We start from the raw sequence: 18,256 nt of genomic DNA, 5'->3' as shown, positions 1-18,256 counted from the left end.
TATAGCCACATCAGTAAAATATGAAAATGAAGCAATAATGACTTCTGATGATACATACATGCGCATATTGCTTGTGCTTCTGGTAAGTGCAAGCACACTTCATTTCGTATTGCACAAGAAGTTACCTGCACGGAATCCTTATCACATTGTGATTACTTGCATTTCTGATTTATCCTATCACGGATTTCATCCATTCACAATTTCACTGGACTCCTCATTATTTTGTCTTAGTGATTCATGTCATTATTACTTCCTTTTCATATTTTACTGATGTGGCTATATATTACTATTTATTAACATTCTTTTATATAAGACGAAGTTCATCTATTCACCAGTTTACTTGTCACCATTTTTATATAATAATTATTGATTAATTGTGATATTTTAGCGCTGCATATACATTTTTATCTTGTCATTTGAGGATTTAGGGGTTTTATCCTTTTATGCTAGCAGCTTGTTTTCAAGTGCACTCACTCTTATCATTTATTTAGCTGAAACTGATCAACAACCATGTTGCAGTGTGTTCACATACAGTCTTTTTGAAGAACTGCCATTTATGTCCTGTGTTCATCAATGCCAATATTCCCTGACAGCCTAAGTCTTAGAGAGCAGCTCTAAGCCTTGGAAAATTAGATCTCTTAAAGTTGAGTGTTTATGCTTGTTGTTTACAGCTAACAATAAATGAAATCATGTTATGGTCACTGCTACCCAGATGTTCTTTTATCTGGACATTAGTAATAAGCTCTGCATGGTTTGAGATTACCAGGTCCAGCAGAGCATCATTCCTAGTTGGGGCCTCTATGAACTGTACCATAAAATTGTCCCTGTAGTAGGTATATAAAAATGTGCCCTTCAACTGTTCCTGCAGTGCCATTACTCCAGTCAATTTCCGGGTAATTAAAAATCCCCCATTATTATCACTGTCCCAGCCCTTGCAGCCCTTTCGATCTGTGCAAGGAGCTGAGTCTCCACCTCCTCATTAACACTGGGAGGCCTATAACAAACTCCAATTATTACTTTTGTAGTACGCACCCCCATGTGCAGTTCCACCCATAATACTTCAGTCTCATTACACTCTCCATCAACTAGGTCCTCTTTCACACTCGCTCTGAGCTCACTTCTCACATAGAGACAGACACCACCACCTTTCCTATTTACTCTGTCTCTCTGAAAGAGAACATAGCCAGGAATTATATTAATGGCCCAGTCATGTGAAGAATGAAGCCAAGATTCAGAAATACCAATTAAATCATAGTTCTCTTCATGCACCAAAGCTTCCAACTCACCTATTTTGCTTGGCAGACGTTTGGCATTGGTGAACAAACACTTTAATACATTTACACCTTTTGCACACGTATGTTGCATGTTTTTTTATTTTTGTACAAATGGTACCAATACCAATGGTTGTTTGTAACATGGGAAACTTCTTATCACCTGCCATAGCCCTCCCCCCATCTTTCCCCATTCCACCCACCAATAGGTACTGACCCCTGGCTGATCTGTCTACCCCATTATAATCTAATTCTCCCCCCTCAATCCTAGTTTAAATACTCCTTCAGCTGTCCCATAAACCTCTCCCCCAGCACAGCATGCTGCATGTAAGTAGAAATAGAAAAAGCCACAATTCCTGCAATTTAAACATAAGAATGCCAATTCTGTATAAGAAACTTCATTTTTAATATACGGCATAATTTATCTAAAGGGGCATGAACAAAGTTTAGCCCGATGTAAGTGTTTTAGATAAAACGAGCTGTTGTAACCTGCATTAAATCTCAGTCCCTCCTCTACTCTTCTTAGGCTTTGATTTATTTTTATATCATGATCTCCTGTATACATTGTAGGCTTTTTTGTGCTCATTCAAAGGCTCATGTTTTGCATAAGGATAACCTGAGTTCCACATGGGACTTGTGTGTGGCATATGATGTATAATTATATGATAATCTCTGCTGTTCTTGCATAGTTTCTCTGTAGAGTTTAAATCATCCTTTGTACGGTGCTTATCAAATATGTTTTTTTTATATTATGATCAGTTCTGTACTAATCACAGGCTCTTCTGTGTCTTATATTATCAGCTCTGCTATCCTCATCACTGGCTGTTCTATTTCATTATCTCTACTGTACTCATGATAGGCTCTTCTGTATAGTATATTATATTATTATCTCTGCTGTACCCATCAAAGGCTCTTCTGTTTCTGATATCGTTGTCTCTGCTGTACTCATCACATGCACTTCTGCTTCTTATGTTATTTCATCACAAACTCTTCTGTCTCTTATATCATTGTCCCTTCTGTACTCATGGCAGGTTCTTCTGTGTCTGGTATCATCATCTCTTCTGTGATCATTGAAGGCTCTTCTGTATCTGATCATGATCTCTGCTGTAATCATCACAGGCTCTTTTATGTCTAATATCATCATCTCTGTTGTACTTATCATTCGCCCTTCTGTGTCTTATTTCATCACCTCTGCTGTACTCATCACTGGCTCCTCTGTGCCTTACATCATTATCTCTGCTGTACTCATTGCAGTACTCATTGCTGTGCTGCACGGACTCTTCTGTGTCTTAAATCATTATGTCTGCTGTACTCATCACAGACTCTTCTATGTCTTATATCATCATCTCTGCTGTACTCATCACAGACTCTTCTGTGTCTTATATCATCATCTCTGCTGTACTCATTGCAGGCTCTTCTGTGTCTTATATAATTTCTCTGCTGTACTCATCGCAGGTTCTTCTGTGTCTTCTGTCATCATCTCTGCTGTATTAATTGCAGGCTCTTCTGTGTCTTATATCATCATCTCTGCTGTGCTCATTGCAGGCTCTTCTGTGGCTTATATTATAATCTCTGCTGTGCTCATTGCAGGCTCTTCTGTGTCTTATATCATCATCTCTGCTGTACTCATCGCAGGCTCTTATATGTCCTTTATCATAATTTCTTCTGTACTCATCGCAGGCTCTTCTGCCTTTAATCACTGTCTCTGCTGTGCTCATAACAGGATCTTCTGTATCTTATATCATCATCTCTGCTGTACTCATCACTGGCTCTTTTGTGTCTTATATCATTGTCTCTGTTGTATTCGTTGTAGGCTCTTCTGTGTCTTATATCATTGTCTCTTACTCTCTGCTGTACTTATCGCAGGCTCTTCTGTGTTTTATTTCATCGTCTCTGCTGTACTCATGACAAGTTCATCTGTATCTGATATCATCACCTCTGCTGTATTCATCACAGGCTTTTTCTGTATCTGATCATCATCTCTGCTGTACTCATCACAGGCTCTTGTGTCTAATATCATCCTCTTTGTTGTACTCATCGCAGGATCTTCTATGTTTTATATCATCATCTCTGCTGTACTCATCACAGCATTTCCATTGTTTTATATAATCGTTTCTGCTGTAATCATTGCAGGCCCTTCAGTATCTTATATCATTATGTACTTTATTCTGTACTTTCAGCATATTATGTTATGGTGCCTGCTATACCCCTTCTCCCTCGATCGCTCACTTTGGCCGGGCTGCCCGCTCTAGGAAGATTCCTGGTGGTTCCAAACTTCTTCCATTTAAGGATGATGGAGGCCACTGTGCACATTGGGACCTTCAATGCTGCAGACATTTTTCTGTACCCTTCCCCAGATCTGTGCCTTGATACAATCCTGTCTCGGAAGTCTACGGACAATTCCTTGGACTGCATGGCTTGGTTTGTGCTCTGACATGCACTGTTAATTGTGGGACCTTATATAGACAGGTTTATGCCTTTCCTAATCATGTCCAATCAACTGAATTTCCCACAGGTGGACTCCAGTCAAGTTGTGGAAACATCTTAAGGATGATCAGTGAGAACAGGAAGCACCAGAGCTCAATTTTGAGTGTCATGGCAAAGGCTGTTAATACTTATGTACATGTGTTTTTTTTGTTTTAATAAATTGCAAAGATTTCAAAATTAATTTCTTTCATGTTGTCATTATGGGGTATTGTTTGTAGAACGCTGAGGAAAAAAATTAATTTAATACATTTTGGAATAAGGCTGTAACATAACAAAATGTGGCAATGGTGAATACTTTCTGGATGCACTGTACTTTATCTATCTCTCAATTGCTTGATGTCATCTCAATTGTTCATTGTGGGCTCAGTTGTGTTTATCATAATAATTAAAATGTTTATTTGGTTTAGTATTTTTTGTGTTAAAGTAGCCATTCTGCAGTGTTCCTTAAACCTTTCATCAAGCACCACCAAAAGTGTATGCATTGTTATAGGGAAACTGTTGGATTTGACCTGTGGCAGCAGAGGCTTTTCTGCAATGCTGGAAGCTGCCATAATCCAACTCCCGGGAGCTGTGCTAGTTCCTAGTCAGTGCACACATTTGTGGCTTCTTGCAAAGTGACATTTCAGCCTCAGAATTAGCTTTGCTCACAGGGGTTGAAGGATGGCAGCCACCAATACTACATCAGAGCCTCAGATGAGACAAGTAAAATATGGAAAACTTAGCTTACTCTATAGTAAACATTGTTAACTGCAAACATTTTCATAGCAGAAACCTAAACTGCATATATGAAATAGTTTATCCTGCCTTATATTTTTCCTATATCTGTATAATTTAAATAAAACAGTTTATCATATACCATAGATGACTTAAAAATTCAACAAAGAGAACAAAAAGAGCAAACAGCACAGTTCTGGCCTGTAATACTGTTCCATAATTGCTGTACTAGATAAGTATTAACATACATGGAAAAAACCTTATATGTGTAGCGCTCACCCTTGTAGGGGCTATTGAGAATATGCCCAGGTCTCCCTTGTTTGTACAGAGACTGCCAGTTACAAGCACAGTTCCATGCACGCTGACAATACAGGCTTGGCCTAGGGGTTGTCTTTTTTTAGAAATTATTGCTGAGTGACTTGAAACAGGAGAGGGTTCATGGGTTCAGGATACTCCAAAATGATCAAAAGAAGGACAACTTCTAGCACAAATCCTTAGAGCTGCAAGCACTTATGAAAGTCCTAAACACAGGTCTTACTCACAATTACCACGAAGCTGTCTGCCACCCAGCTTCCACAGGTAGATCCTCAGTGAGGGAGACAAGTGTTCCTTTGCTAGACCAGGACTTCAGGGCAGTGCCCTCCAGCAAAAAGCCATCAGTAATGTTCTGCTGGACCTCAGCTTAGCACCTGCTGAGGCCCAGACTGCAATCTTCCGAGAGTAGCAGCCCCAGGAGACCTGGAACCCTTCTAGCAGAGGAAGAACACTCTGGTCAGGACTCCCAAACATTTATCACCCCCCAAGCCACCTTCTGGATGTCTCCTTCCAGGGATTGGCTGGAGCATGATAAATATTAATACTAGACATTTGGCTTTCCATGCTTTATACTCTGGAAGTTTCTTACAGAAGCAACTGAGAGAAAGCAAACACCCAGCTTAGGAAACTCTGATCAGACAAAAAATAATAGAACACTGCTCCACTGGCTGCAGCGAAGCCAAAAAAACCTAAGTTTAGTCTAGCAGCCTAACTAGAAGAGAGCGTTACATCTGAAAGTTATAGTGGAATTCTAGGCTCTAACTAACGAAGTCTAAATTTGCTTCCACCTGCCTTCTAGCATCTGTACTAACTACCCTGTTGAAGAAAGATGCTTATACCTGCCAGTTCTCAGGTCCCTCTGGTCTGGTCACGTGATCCCTCTTCCGACCCTCTTGTGAAGTTTGCCGCTGGGAGCCGATCACGTGACTTGACCTGAGCGCCCTGAGAATAGGTAAGTATAAGCATCTTCTTTCTACAGGGTAGTTGGTATAGAAGTGAGAAGGGGTGGGAGCATATTTCGCTTTCAATAATTTCATTGTTTTTCAAATAAGTAAGATAACTGCTGAACCAGCCACGCAGGGGTATAGCACAGTTATACAAAGTGTTCATATACAGTTGAGTTAGAACATTCCCAAAAAATGCAGAATACTAAACTGCGAGTCCAGTTATGAGATTTGTACAGCTCTCAGTCAACACCAATTGAGATGGGACAGCTCAGGTTACAAATATACCTCATAAGCAAAAGACTAAAGAGTGGATGGGGTGGGTGCAGTTTTAAGCTTAGTCAGCTGGAGCTTGGAATTCCACTGGAATGTTATTAAAAAAGAATGGGATCAGGAAAGTTTAAAATATACATCTTTCACAATTAAAGCAGAGTTCCACCCAAAAGTAGAAGCTCCGTTTAAGATCACCCCCCCCGCAGCCCTCTCAGACACTTCACAGGTCCCAGAGGACTGCGGCCCATTCACAAAGCACAGCACACTTTGTGCATGTGTAACAGGAAACCGACTGTGAATCCGCGAGGCTTCACTGCCAGTTTCCCTTAATCAAGATGGCGGCAAGGCACCCGGCAGCCAATTGCATCATTGGCTCGGGGTGAAGACGCTGCTGGACAGGTAAGTGCTCTAATATTAAAAGTCAGCAACTCCAGTATTTGTAGCTGCTGACTTTTTATTTTTTTTGGACAGAGGGGCCGGGGGCTGGAACTCCGCTTTAAGCCTTAGTGTACATAATGCTTTAAAACCATGGGGGTTTCACTGAGGATTTACCCAGCTTTCACCCCAGATTTCTACTTTAAGTAGAAATATGCACAAAGCAGTTTTTCGAACAAATTTCTACTTAGGTCACTTGTGAAAAAAATATATTTGCTTTAACAAATCTTTTCCAAAGCTGTGGTTTCCTCACTTATCTTATCATGTAACTTGCTGACAATGCCTGAGAACTGCATGATTTTTCTGAAAGGGATATTCATCGGTTTTCTTTTTTAGTTGGTCCTTTCAATTATTATTTATGTCAGTGTGCTTTACTCCTTCTGCTGGGAAACAACTTATTCCAACCTCAAGGTTACCATGTCACACACCCGTTGTAAATATTTCAAATATCATGAATCAATGCAGGTTCTGAATTAACCCTTAAATGTTGCTCAGATAATCACTCTTTGCCAGAGTGCCTCACTAGAGTGAACGTTTTCTATATGAAATGTTTTTGTTTTTCATTTTGAAAAAATGGGGGAAAAAATAGAACCTCTGCAAAGTTTTCATTGCTCTATAAATTAATGGATACGGTGGCACTGGATTAAATTAGATTAGAAGTTATAATAACTGATTTGCTCTTGAGATGTTTTTGGCCTATAAGCAATTCTGCTTGCAAAGAAGGACTGGCCTGCCTGGTGGAGCACCTTCATAAGTTTGACTAAAGTTGGAAATAGACTGAGCAATTTTCTTTGGTTGCAGGAAAGAAAATAACTTGATTCCCCCATCAAAACAGTCAGTGTTGATGGGAGAATCCCTCCCACACAGCTATTGCGTTTTCCTGGTGGGAGGGCGAGGGGAGCTGTCCCCACAGGGAGAATGCAGTTATTATTATTATTATTATACAGGATTTACATAGTGCCAACAGTTTGCTCAGTGCTTTACAATATAAAGGGAGACAATACAGCAACAATACAGTTCAATACAAGAGGGATAGGAGGGCCCTGCTCCTTGGAGCTTACAATCTAGGAGATTACTGTTATCTTCTAAAATAGCAATAATCGCATATAAAATCCAACAGGCTGGATGTAGCCAAGTTGATTGATTGATCAACTTAAATACATTCAGTCTGTTCATACATGGCTCAAGTCTTGACCGATCCCTACTGAACCGGATGAGATTTGAACCGTTTACGGCCAGCTTCAGTCAAATTTTAGGCAAAGTGAAGCAGCACCAAACATTAAAGATCATAATTCTTATGTGTTAATTAGAATGGATGTAGAGAAATGGTATTGAGTGCACTATGCTAATTTAGGGGGGAGCCTGAATCCTAATAGGAAGCGCAATCATGATAGCAGTGAATAGTTAATTCACAACATAAGGAGAGCCAATGTGTTTTGCGACTCAGGAAATCTTTTCCCAGTGAAATAAAGATCAGAACCACTGTAAATGAGGACATGCTCTATACAAAAAAAGGTTTAGATGCAAAGAGGACTGTAAATATGTGAAAATATATAAAACATCCATTACACATATGACACAGAGTTGAATGTATGAATTACCTAACATAATACAATTGTACATTTATAGTAAACTTTATAATAAATTCAATAATATTTAAAATCTATACTGATACGTGTAAAGCATTAAATGACAGATAACTCAGTGGTCTTGTGATATAATCCTGTAAACCATTAGAGTGTGTTAATGTACACACATAAGTATTATTCTGTTTGTTAACAGAAAGTTAAAACATTAACACATAGTACAGTCTTATGATCTTGTATCACAAGACCACTGAATTATTTCCTGTTTCTTAATTCACACTTACATACTATTGCCATTTTTACTACCTATGTGTTTGTTAATGATGTGTAGACACATATTACTTTACATTTGAGTTTTACTGGTTATTTACGGTACTCTAATATGATAAAAATCCAAATAGTTTTGAAAAATATTTTTTTCATATTCATGTACTGTACCATACTGCATATTCGACTAATGAAAGATATTTCCGAGAAATACTACAAGATCAAAAGTAACGACTAATTATATAGATAACTAGTAAGTACATTATATATAGAATGGTCCAACTGCATTTTTGTCATAAACCGATAAACACACACATTTTAAGAATGATGCAAACATTATACCCAAATAAATAAAAGTAAATGGACTGACAACATGTGCATACTGTATATGATCATTTAGTGGTTTAATCAATAATTTTAATTATTAAAATACATATATAGTTACTCTGAGTCTGTGGGGTTTGCACATTAAATAGGGTTGAGAAAATTTATGTCAGCCAGGGTAACTGAAATGTTTTGAAAAACTAGATATTGAGCACAGCATTGTGTGGTGGAGGCTGCCTTAAAGAGACCCTGCCACCAGACTTTTCATTTCAACAAAAATCGTCCTATAAGATTAAATGTACATAGAACTTATTTCATGGATGTCATTTACCTGGAAAAGCCTCCTCTGCATACACATCCAAATGCTCTGAGACTGCTGTTTAGTGCCGCCATCTTGGATTTGACGTCAGCAGCCCCAGAAGACTCAGAGCTATCACAGGTGACTTTCTATAGTATTACAATTTGCTCCTCCTCTGGTAGCTACATAAGGTTAAATCACATTTCAAAGGTAAACAAAAAATAATAATAATAAAAAACACTACAAGTAAATATTTTAAATACTTGATTTTTCTGTGCATTTATCTGCAACTTTTAAGTTGGATACAGGGTCTCTTTAATTGCTTGCCTACCAGGGCAATTGTTTAATTTTACATATACACAAAAAAATCTGCCATATTTGCTAGAAAATTAATTATATCCCCTGAAAGCAAAGGCCTTGGAAAATAAAATGGTGGCTGTTGCAATTTCAAATGCAAAAAATATACAATTAAATAAATTATAGTTCACACAAACTCAATATAATACCATTTTTTTTGGTAAAATATAAAAGATGATGCTTCAAGAAAATAGATAGCAAACATGTTAACATTGAAAATTGCACTCGCTTGTGAAATGGCAACAAACTACAGTGCTTAAAATCATCCATAAGGAATGCTTTAAACCTTTACAGATTATCAGTATAGAATTAAAGTGGTTGTGCAGGAATTTTTTTGTACAAAAAAACCAAACATGTCTATGCTTACCTGCTCTGTGCAACAGAAGAGAGCTGCCCCAAACCTTCTCTTCTCGTGTCCCCTGCTGGAGCTCCTGGCTCCTCCCCTCTAGCTAGTGCCCCCAATAAGCAGCTTCTTCCCATGGGGGAACTCCAGCAGGTATTCTCCCGAGCCCTGCTGCATCCATTGACACAGATAGCGTAACTCATCCCCGCCCCCAGCTCCCTTGTCACTGGCTCCCGCTGCCTCAGTAAAGCCTGCGAGACTGGGAACTGAGGGGAAAGAAGAGCTGCAGACGGCGCTGTGATCGAATGTGAGCTCAGGTAAGTATAAGTGAGGGTGATGGGCCAATACCGATGCCTAAACATTTTTTACCTTAATACAAGGAATGCATTAACCACTTGCTATTCGACTTTTGGCAAATTTACTGATACAGGGCAGCAGCTCTGTGCAGAATCTCACCTACCCATGCTGTCTTTGGCTCCTGTACATGCCAATCACTAGATCCCGGTCAGCAATTCATGGCTGGGCCTGGCAATTGGCAGAGCAACTGACAGCAAAGGGTTCTGTAAATGTAAACAACACAGATCGCTACCCTGTCAGCAGGAATGTGCTGGTTTTTATCTCCCTGCGAAGGCACTATTTATGGAGACATCAGTGATAAACCCCTGAAGTCTCCCCCGCCCTTCATAGCAGTTGACCAAACACAGATTGTGTTTGGTCAGCTGCTTTCCTGGCTGTAGCAGCAAGGAAACAATGGCTGGGAAACTGGAAGTGACAAAATCCTCATCGCTTCCAGGTCAGGATTATTTGGCACAGAGGAGATTGGGGAATGGATGTTCTGCCATCTCATCTGTGGGCAGCTGTCCTGACCACATATTAGAGTATTGGGCTCCCCTAAGGAATAGAAGAGCCCAAGAATGGTGGTGGTATGTTGTGGGGAAGGGGGGAGGGGGTCTTCACGCACTGTAAAATCCCTTGCTGGCCAGAATGTTCATATACTGTATATATGTTTGGTGGCAAGCAGTTGAAGTGAACATTTTCTTTGCCATGCCCACTTCCCTTTTCCTCAACAGCATTTACTTCATTTTCTTTTGCTCTCCCATGGCTCCAATTAGTTATCATCAGCAAAGTGACACACAGTACCAAATACAAGGCCAAGTATGGTGAGATGTGAGAGTGCTGGTGTCGTTTGATTGGCCCATTGTCAGGGAAAGAGCTTAAATGCCTATATAAACTCTATTCATTTGGGGTTTTATTTTCCAGGTTCTAGAACTGAACTGAGTGCCTCAGGATCAGGGAAAGGTGAAAAAAGGGGCATCTTATATTTTGCCCTTCATTGGCAAAGCAAAGATTCCCTTTAACATCCTATAAAAGAAAGGACATTGCAATAATAATCACAAAAACATTTGTGACATAGCGGTGAAGTCAGTACATAAGGTTGTCAGTATTTGCTAGGGTCTAATACATCTTGGTTTCTAACTACAACCTAGCATTGGCTGTTTTTTTCCCTACTGCCTCCTAATCCCCCTAAACCCCTGGTGCCCAAAACACTTAGTAGTGGCAGTGAATTCACTTGTTTATAAAGCAGTGTTGACACTGTCTCCGGCAGTCCCCTGTAACATGTCCCCAGTCTAGGACTGTCTTCTGTTGAATGTCCCTTATCTCTAACAGTCTTCTATAACATTACATACTTCTGCATACTGAATATTATACACAGCCCCTTTGTGATCTCATAGTCCACAGTCGAGGCTCCCTATGCCTCGTATGTTGACAACCACTACTACCCAGGGGCGGACTGACCATTTGGTAACTCGGGCACTGCCCGAGGGCCCGGGGTCAGTAGGGTGAGATGAGATGCCCCTGGTACCTTTCATATGCTTTTTTGGGTGTGGTTTGAGTGTGGGCGAGGACACAGGGGCCCCATAATCCCCTATTGCACGGGGTCCCATGAGTTGTCAGTCTGCCCCTGCTACTACGCTGAATCTTTTGATGACTTCCAATATAGGCGGCAGGGTGAATCCAATGTCAGCGAGATACTGAAAGGGGACCCATGACGAAATCTTATCTTTCTGACTGATAAAAGGAGCTCAGGAGGCCCATATGATATGATCCTTACAATCTTCTGATACTTTGCAGCTCGCCATTTGTCAAGAATTAAGGGTCATGGACCATTTAGAGTGCACCACTTTCCCCTATTCACATACTTCCTACCTGCCTGTTCACTATCTAACAACTTTTTTTTATGTTTTGCTCTTGCAACCACTTCCGTAACAGAGTATTGCTTTATTATTACAGTTTCTGCATTCAACGGCTAAGCCTACACTAAATTTTCCCAGTCTTCATGACATCTGTAGAAGCTAGTCATAAAAGATTACAGTTCTTTTAACTGCTGCACTACGAGCGAGAAACAATTTTTCATAAAGAATAACAATAAACACACAATGGTGCGTTAGTCGGTGAAACAACACAGGTGTCTGCCTTAATGAAAGTATGTATTAAATGAAATAAACAAGTGATACCTCTGCCAGCACACATAGACATTGTGATGGTGAGTAATATACCTACACATTATGAACCTGAGATATTACAAGTCTTCTGCCTGACACTAATACCTTTATTATGTTCTTTTAGAAGAGCTCTGCGACTGGAAATATGAGTTTATGTAGAACAGTATTTGACAGAAAGTGCTGTAATGTAACCGAGAGCCAGAGAAAAGTCAGACGATGTGTGATTAAATGCACCTATTGCGACACATTAAAAATATAACAGAAAAATATAGGGAAATCCATCACAACATTTATGTTCTTGTCAAAACTGATTACTTTTTATTTAAAATAAACATGGCGTAATTAAAGTAACAAAGAAAAGGGTATCTATGAATGAGTCTGCCAGAGAAATTAAATCATTTTTATTTTATTTAATATAACTGTACAAAGAGGAGTAATGATGCGCAAAGCCTGGAAACTCAAAGCATCCAATCAGATTTCACGGTTTCATCACAACAATACTGGAATTGCTGATTGGTTGCCGCTTGTATGTTACTGCTCTTTCTTATGCACGTTTGAAAAAAACACTTGTGTGTCTTTTGGGACATATAAATTGCTATGAATTTACGATTTTGTGAGTCTAACATACCCCTCTTTATACAGTTTTGGTAATATATTGCACTATGCCATTTTAAGGGTTGGCCATCAGCTACATATTGGGGCTTAGAGGTTCTTGCATCTTTTTTCTGTAATTTCATAATACTATATAATACAGATACAAATCATCAATTAACATGAATGTCATTTATCTTGAGTAAAGGAGAATGATCAATACATTTCCTATGGTTTTACCACAAGGCTCTTACATTTTGTGTTATGCTGCTTCTGTTTCCTAAGCCTGGGTTCACATATATGTGGTGCGGTAAATCACATGTGATTCGCACAGGAACCGCACTGCATTCCTGTGCAAATCACATGCAATTTGTGTGCGGTGCGATTGGAGCCATACATTTTGTATGTCTCTATTCACAATGCATCCGCACCAAAAACATGCAGGACCCTTTTTTTAGTTCACACTAGAATCAGATGGCATGGGTATTTACACCTACATGATCTGATTCTGTACATCGTACCGCGTTTTGCGGACTGCTTTCAGGGTGTTGTTAACTTAACATCCACACCTGCAGCAGTTCGTATGAATTCTGATGCAGTGTTTAATTTGCACTGAAAACGCTGCAAATTCCGCACCACATCAGTGTGAACCCAGGCTAAATGAACTTATGGATAGGTTTGAATAAGGATGGTTATCCATGACATGAGTGTGGGGGAGAGAGAGACCTCTATTTGAAAATAATGAAAACAACATTTTTGGAAATGAGTCAGTCCTTGTTTTCAATAAAAAGATGCTCAATAAAGCTGGCCATAGATGGTTTGAATTCTAGCTCATTTAGCAGAGAATGGTCGAGATTCAAACCATCTATGGGCAGGCTGATTGTACCAAAGTTGATCCATCGATCGATTTGGGTACAACCAGTGTGTTGGATTGTTACTGTATATGCGACTACTGCCAGTTGCTATGGCCGATGGCAATAATAACTGTGTTCTCCCAGTAAGGACGACTCCTCGTTCCCTCTCCTTGCCTGGAAAACACAATAGCTCTGCAGGAGGGATTCAAGCAATTTTCTTTCCTGCAATCTGTGGCTGCAGGAAAGAAAGTCTCATCATCTATGGTCTGCCTAAGACGTATTCTACACAGGTCTCAAAAACGAAGCATCCAGAAACCCTAATGCCAGCCCAGATAATGATTTGTGTTTAGATAAATTGCTAACAAAGATTTACTTGGCTGCACATTTAGAGGAACAAGACCTGAAGCATCTGCCCCACCTATTACAGACAATGGCTCCCTTGAGCAGATAAAATTGCAACTTACCAGATGTAGTGGAGCTGCAAGCTTCAGAAATCTGTGGGGAATTAAAGGTTATTGGCTTGTCCACTCTGACAGTTTAACAAGGAGCAGGCACCACGTGGTGGACACTATCACCTCTCTTGTACAGAAATGCCTCTGCTGAGCCCCACCTGAGATTACTTGCTTTGCAAGTGAGACCTTGCAGCATAACCCAGGGGTCTATGCCCCTTCCACCCACCATCTCCCTACCCTTTCACAAGCCATGATCTGCACAGAAGTGGCTGCTCCTATGCTCATTCTAAAGCTTTTTGTTTTAGGTAGGGTAGAAGATGCGTATATTTTAGAATTCCAGCTTTGTTTTTGAAAATAAAAATCTTTTGGGGAAAAGTATCCAATACTTATACTTTATGATTTAAAAACATAAATGGTCTATTGGGATAATGTATATGCAGAACATTTAAGATTGGGTTTTCTTGGGTTAAAGGTTTAAATAAACAAGCAAAATGTAAGGGCTATCCGAATATATGATGTTTTAAAAGTGTAAAGCTAAGGAGCGTAGTTGTAAAGCATTATTTGTGCTATTGTTCTTTTGCGTAAACCACAAAATCCCAAAGTGATAACCATTGTATTGATAAAGTTCAGACATGGGAATTTAGCATGTATGCTCCTTTTCTGGCCATAATTTCCTTTAGAACTACTTATGCCCAATTCAGACAAGCATTTGAGCCAATTTTGGTAACATTACAGGAAAGTGCGATACAATTCAGGTAGTTTTAACTACTGCCACTTTAAAAATCTAGCAGCAACAAATTCTTAAAAAATTACCACTGGTTTGCAGATTAACAAACAGGTGGTAATTAATACCAGCTCAGAGCCAGTGCACAAAGGTACCCCAGTACTCAGCTGCATGTTATTGATCTGGAGGAATTTCCAGATAGTGGCAACAGAGGGCCATGGCTATGCAATGCCACTTGAAGCCCCAGCAAGGGATACATGCAGCAAAATGACAATCAAGCAGCAAAACCAGGAAACCACTTCCACCCCATAACAGGAAGTGCCTAAACAAAGCAGAGTAACTAGCTATTCTTTTAAATAAAACTACCTATTTAGAGACATTAAAAACTTTTCAAATTTTATTAAATATTATTATATTATTAGATATATTATTATATTAAATATTAAAGCAGATAAAACTTAGTGACATTAAAACCTAAACTGTACATCTAAAAGAGTACCAGTATAATATTAATTTATGTGTGCTTTTTATTTAATGTAGTGATGTAGTACAAATGGCAACTGCCCCAACCTACAACTAGCCTTTGCAGCAAGGAGCACATGGAAGAGCAACAGAGCTTATGCATATATTTGCAAATGTGTGCAAACTTAACCCCTTGTTTTTAATGTGAACTGTTAGGGTCAATTTGGTTTGTTGCAGGCTGGCCGGTAAGTGAGCGGGGAGTTTCTGTTTGTTTTTTGACATGCCTTTCCATGTACTCCTTGTTGCAAAGGCTAGTTTTAGGGGTGATTGCCATTTGTTTGTACAGTTGGTGATTGGTGTGGGGACACACGGGATAACATTGTGCTCATGTTGGGTGTCCAGTGCATCCCTTTAAGGAGGGGTGGTCATACCTGCCTTAAATCTATCTTACTATATATACAGTATATGTCCTCCTACTTGGGAGACTCTCAAAATGATAGAGTGAGGACTGCAGTACACTGGGGTGCCGTGATGTAGCCACTGCAGCATGTGCATATACAGGCAGTCCCCGACTTACATACAACTCATACTTACAAAATACTTACAAATGGAGGGAGACAACAGGAAGTGAGAGGAAATCTACCCCTAGGAAGGGAAATTCACTCTTGTAAGAACAAAGGTGTCTCCACAGAAGCTTTATCACCAATGCTTGTTTCCACGACAACCCAACATTTTCAAATCCAATTGTCAAAGGGACAGAAAGTGAGGTGAAATCTTCTGAACAGGAAAACACAAGATATACCTGTGCTCATATCCCAATAGCTAGTACATGCATTTATCCATCTGGTGCTAAAGGGGTGTAACCACATATTAACACTAGAAATTCTGAAGGACCCTCTGCACACTGGTAAGGGACACAGACAGCAAAAACAAACATTACAGGGGTGCTATCCAAAAAGTGTAAGGCTTATTCTTTTGGCTGGAGTTACACTTGTTCCAACTTACATACAAATTCAACTGAAGAACAAACCTACAGAACCTATCTTGTTTGTAACAAGGAAACTGCCTTTATTTGCAAATGTGTACAATCTAAACCCCTTGCTTAAAATGTGAACTGTTAGACAGGGTCAGTTTGGTTTGTTGCAGGCTGGCTGGTAAGAGAGCTGGGAATTTTTGTTTGTTTTTGAACTGTGGCTGTAAATACTTGATGACCCTACCAGTTTCCTATTTTGAGTAGCAATACTATTGCAGGTGATCTCTTGCCACTCATTTTGTGCATGCTTCAGATTTTTTCTATAGAGAACCACCCCACGTTACACTCTTGATTTCATATGAGGGTTGGCTCAGGAATCTTGATTGACAGCAGAATATTATCTCCTTCATGGGTGGTGGGGCTCCGGTGCTCCCATGATGGTTTAATAAAAAAAGATTTATGTGTAAATAACATTATGCAAAACAAACCAACGAAAGCAAAGTCATGTGGGGAGGCTGAAAAGAATAAAAAGTTTTTTGTAAAACGTGATCATCCATGTACAGTGGGGATCGAAAGTTTGGGCACCCCAGCTAAAAATTTGTATTAATGTGCATAAAGAAGCCAAGGAAAGATGGAAAAATCTCCAAAAGGCATCAAATTACAGATTAGACATTCTTATAATATGTCAACAAAAGTTAGATTTTATTTCCATCATTTACACTTTCAAAATAACAGAAAACAAAAAAATGGTGTCTGCAAAAGTTTGGGCACCCTGCAGAATTTATAGCATGCACTGCCCCCTTTGCCAAGCTGAGACCTGCCAGTGTCATGGATTGTTCTCAATCATCGTCTGGGAAGACCAGGTGATGTCAATCTCAAAGGTTTTAAATGCCCAGACTCATCTGACCTTGCCCCAACAATCAGCACCATGGGTTCTTCTAAGCAGTTGTCTAGAAAACTGAAACTGAAAATAGTTGACGCTCACAAAGCTGGAGAAGGCTATAAGAAGATAGCAAAGCGTTCTCAGATGTCAATATCCTCTGTTCGGAATGTAATTAAAAAATGGCAGTCATCAGGAACAGTGGAAGTTAAAGCAACATCTGGAAGACCAAGAAAAATATTAGACAGAACAGCTCGCAGGATTGTGAGAAAAACAATTCAAAACCCATGTTTGACTGCACGATCCCTCCAGAAAGATCTGGCAGACACTGGAATTGTGGTACACTATTCCACTATAAAGAGATACTTGTACAAATATGGTCTAGAGTCATCAGAAGAAAACCTCTTCTACGTCCTCACCACAAAAATCATCGTTTGAACTTTGCAAATTAACATATAGACAAGCCTGATGCATTTTGGAAACAAGTTCTGTGGACCAATGAGGTTAAAATTGAACTTTTTGGCCGGAATGAGCAAAGGTACGTTTGGAGAAGAAGGGGCACAGAATTTAATGAAAAGAACCTCTGTCCAACTGTTAAGCATGGGGTTGGATCAATCATGCTTTGGGGTTGTGTTGCAGCCAGTGGCACAGGGAACATCTCACGAGTAGATGGAAAAATGGATTCAATAAAATTTCAGCAAATTTTGGATGGTGACGTGATGCCATCTGTGAAAAAGCTGAAGTTAAAGAGAGGATGGCTTCTACAAATGGATAATGATCCTAAACACACCTCAAAATCCACGGGGGATTACATCAAGAGGCGTAAACTGAAGGTTTTGCCATGGCCTTCACAATCTCCTGACCTCAACATAATTGAAAATCTATGGATAGACCTTAAAAGAGCAGTGCGTGACAGACAGCCCAGAAATCTCAAAGAACTGGAAGACTTTTGTAAGGAAGAATGGGCAAAGATACCTCAAACAAGAATTGAAAGACTCTTGGCTGGCTACAAAAAGCGTTTACAAGCTGTGATACTTGCCAAAGGGGGCAGTACAAGATATTAACTCTGCAGGGTGCCGAAACTTTTGCAGACGCCATTTTTTTGTTTTCTGTTATTTTGAAAGTGTAAATGATGGAAATAAAATCTAACTTTTGTTGACAAATTATAAGAATATCTAATCTGTAATTTGATGCCTTTTGGA

At 39.6% G+C, this 18,256-nt stretch overlaps 1 protein-coding gene across 1 annotated transcript in view; it reads right to left on the bottom strand.

Annotated features, from left to right (window-relative positions):
• LOC149451115 (carbonic anhydrase-related protein 10-like) overlaps positions 1 to 18,256 on the bottom strand; it is a 595,254-nt gene that overhangs the window by 24,868 nt on the left and 552,130 nt on the right. The gene's annotated exons all lie outside the window — the stretch shown is intronic.

This window comes from Staurois parvus, unplaced genomic scaffold (assembly GCF_062004578.1).
Source record: "Staurois parvus isolate SC_StPar_1 unplaced genomic scaffold, SC_StPar_1.0 ptg000548l, whole genome shotgun sequence".
Taxonomy (NCBI): Eukaryota; Metazoa; Chordata; class Amphibia; order Anura; family Ranidae; genus Staurois; species Staurois parvus.
Note: the sequence above shows the minus strand (reverse complement) of the source record. Positions and strands in the feature narration are given on the sequence as shown.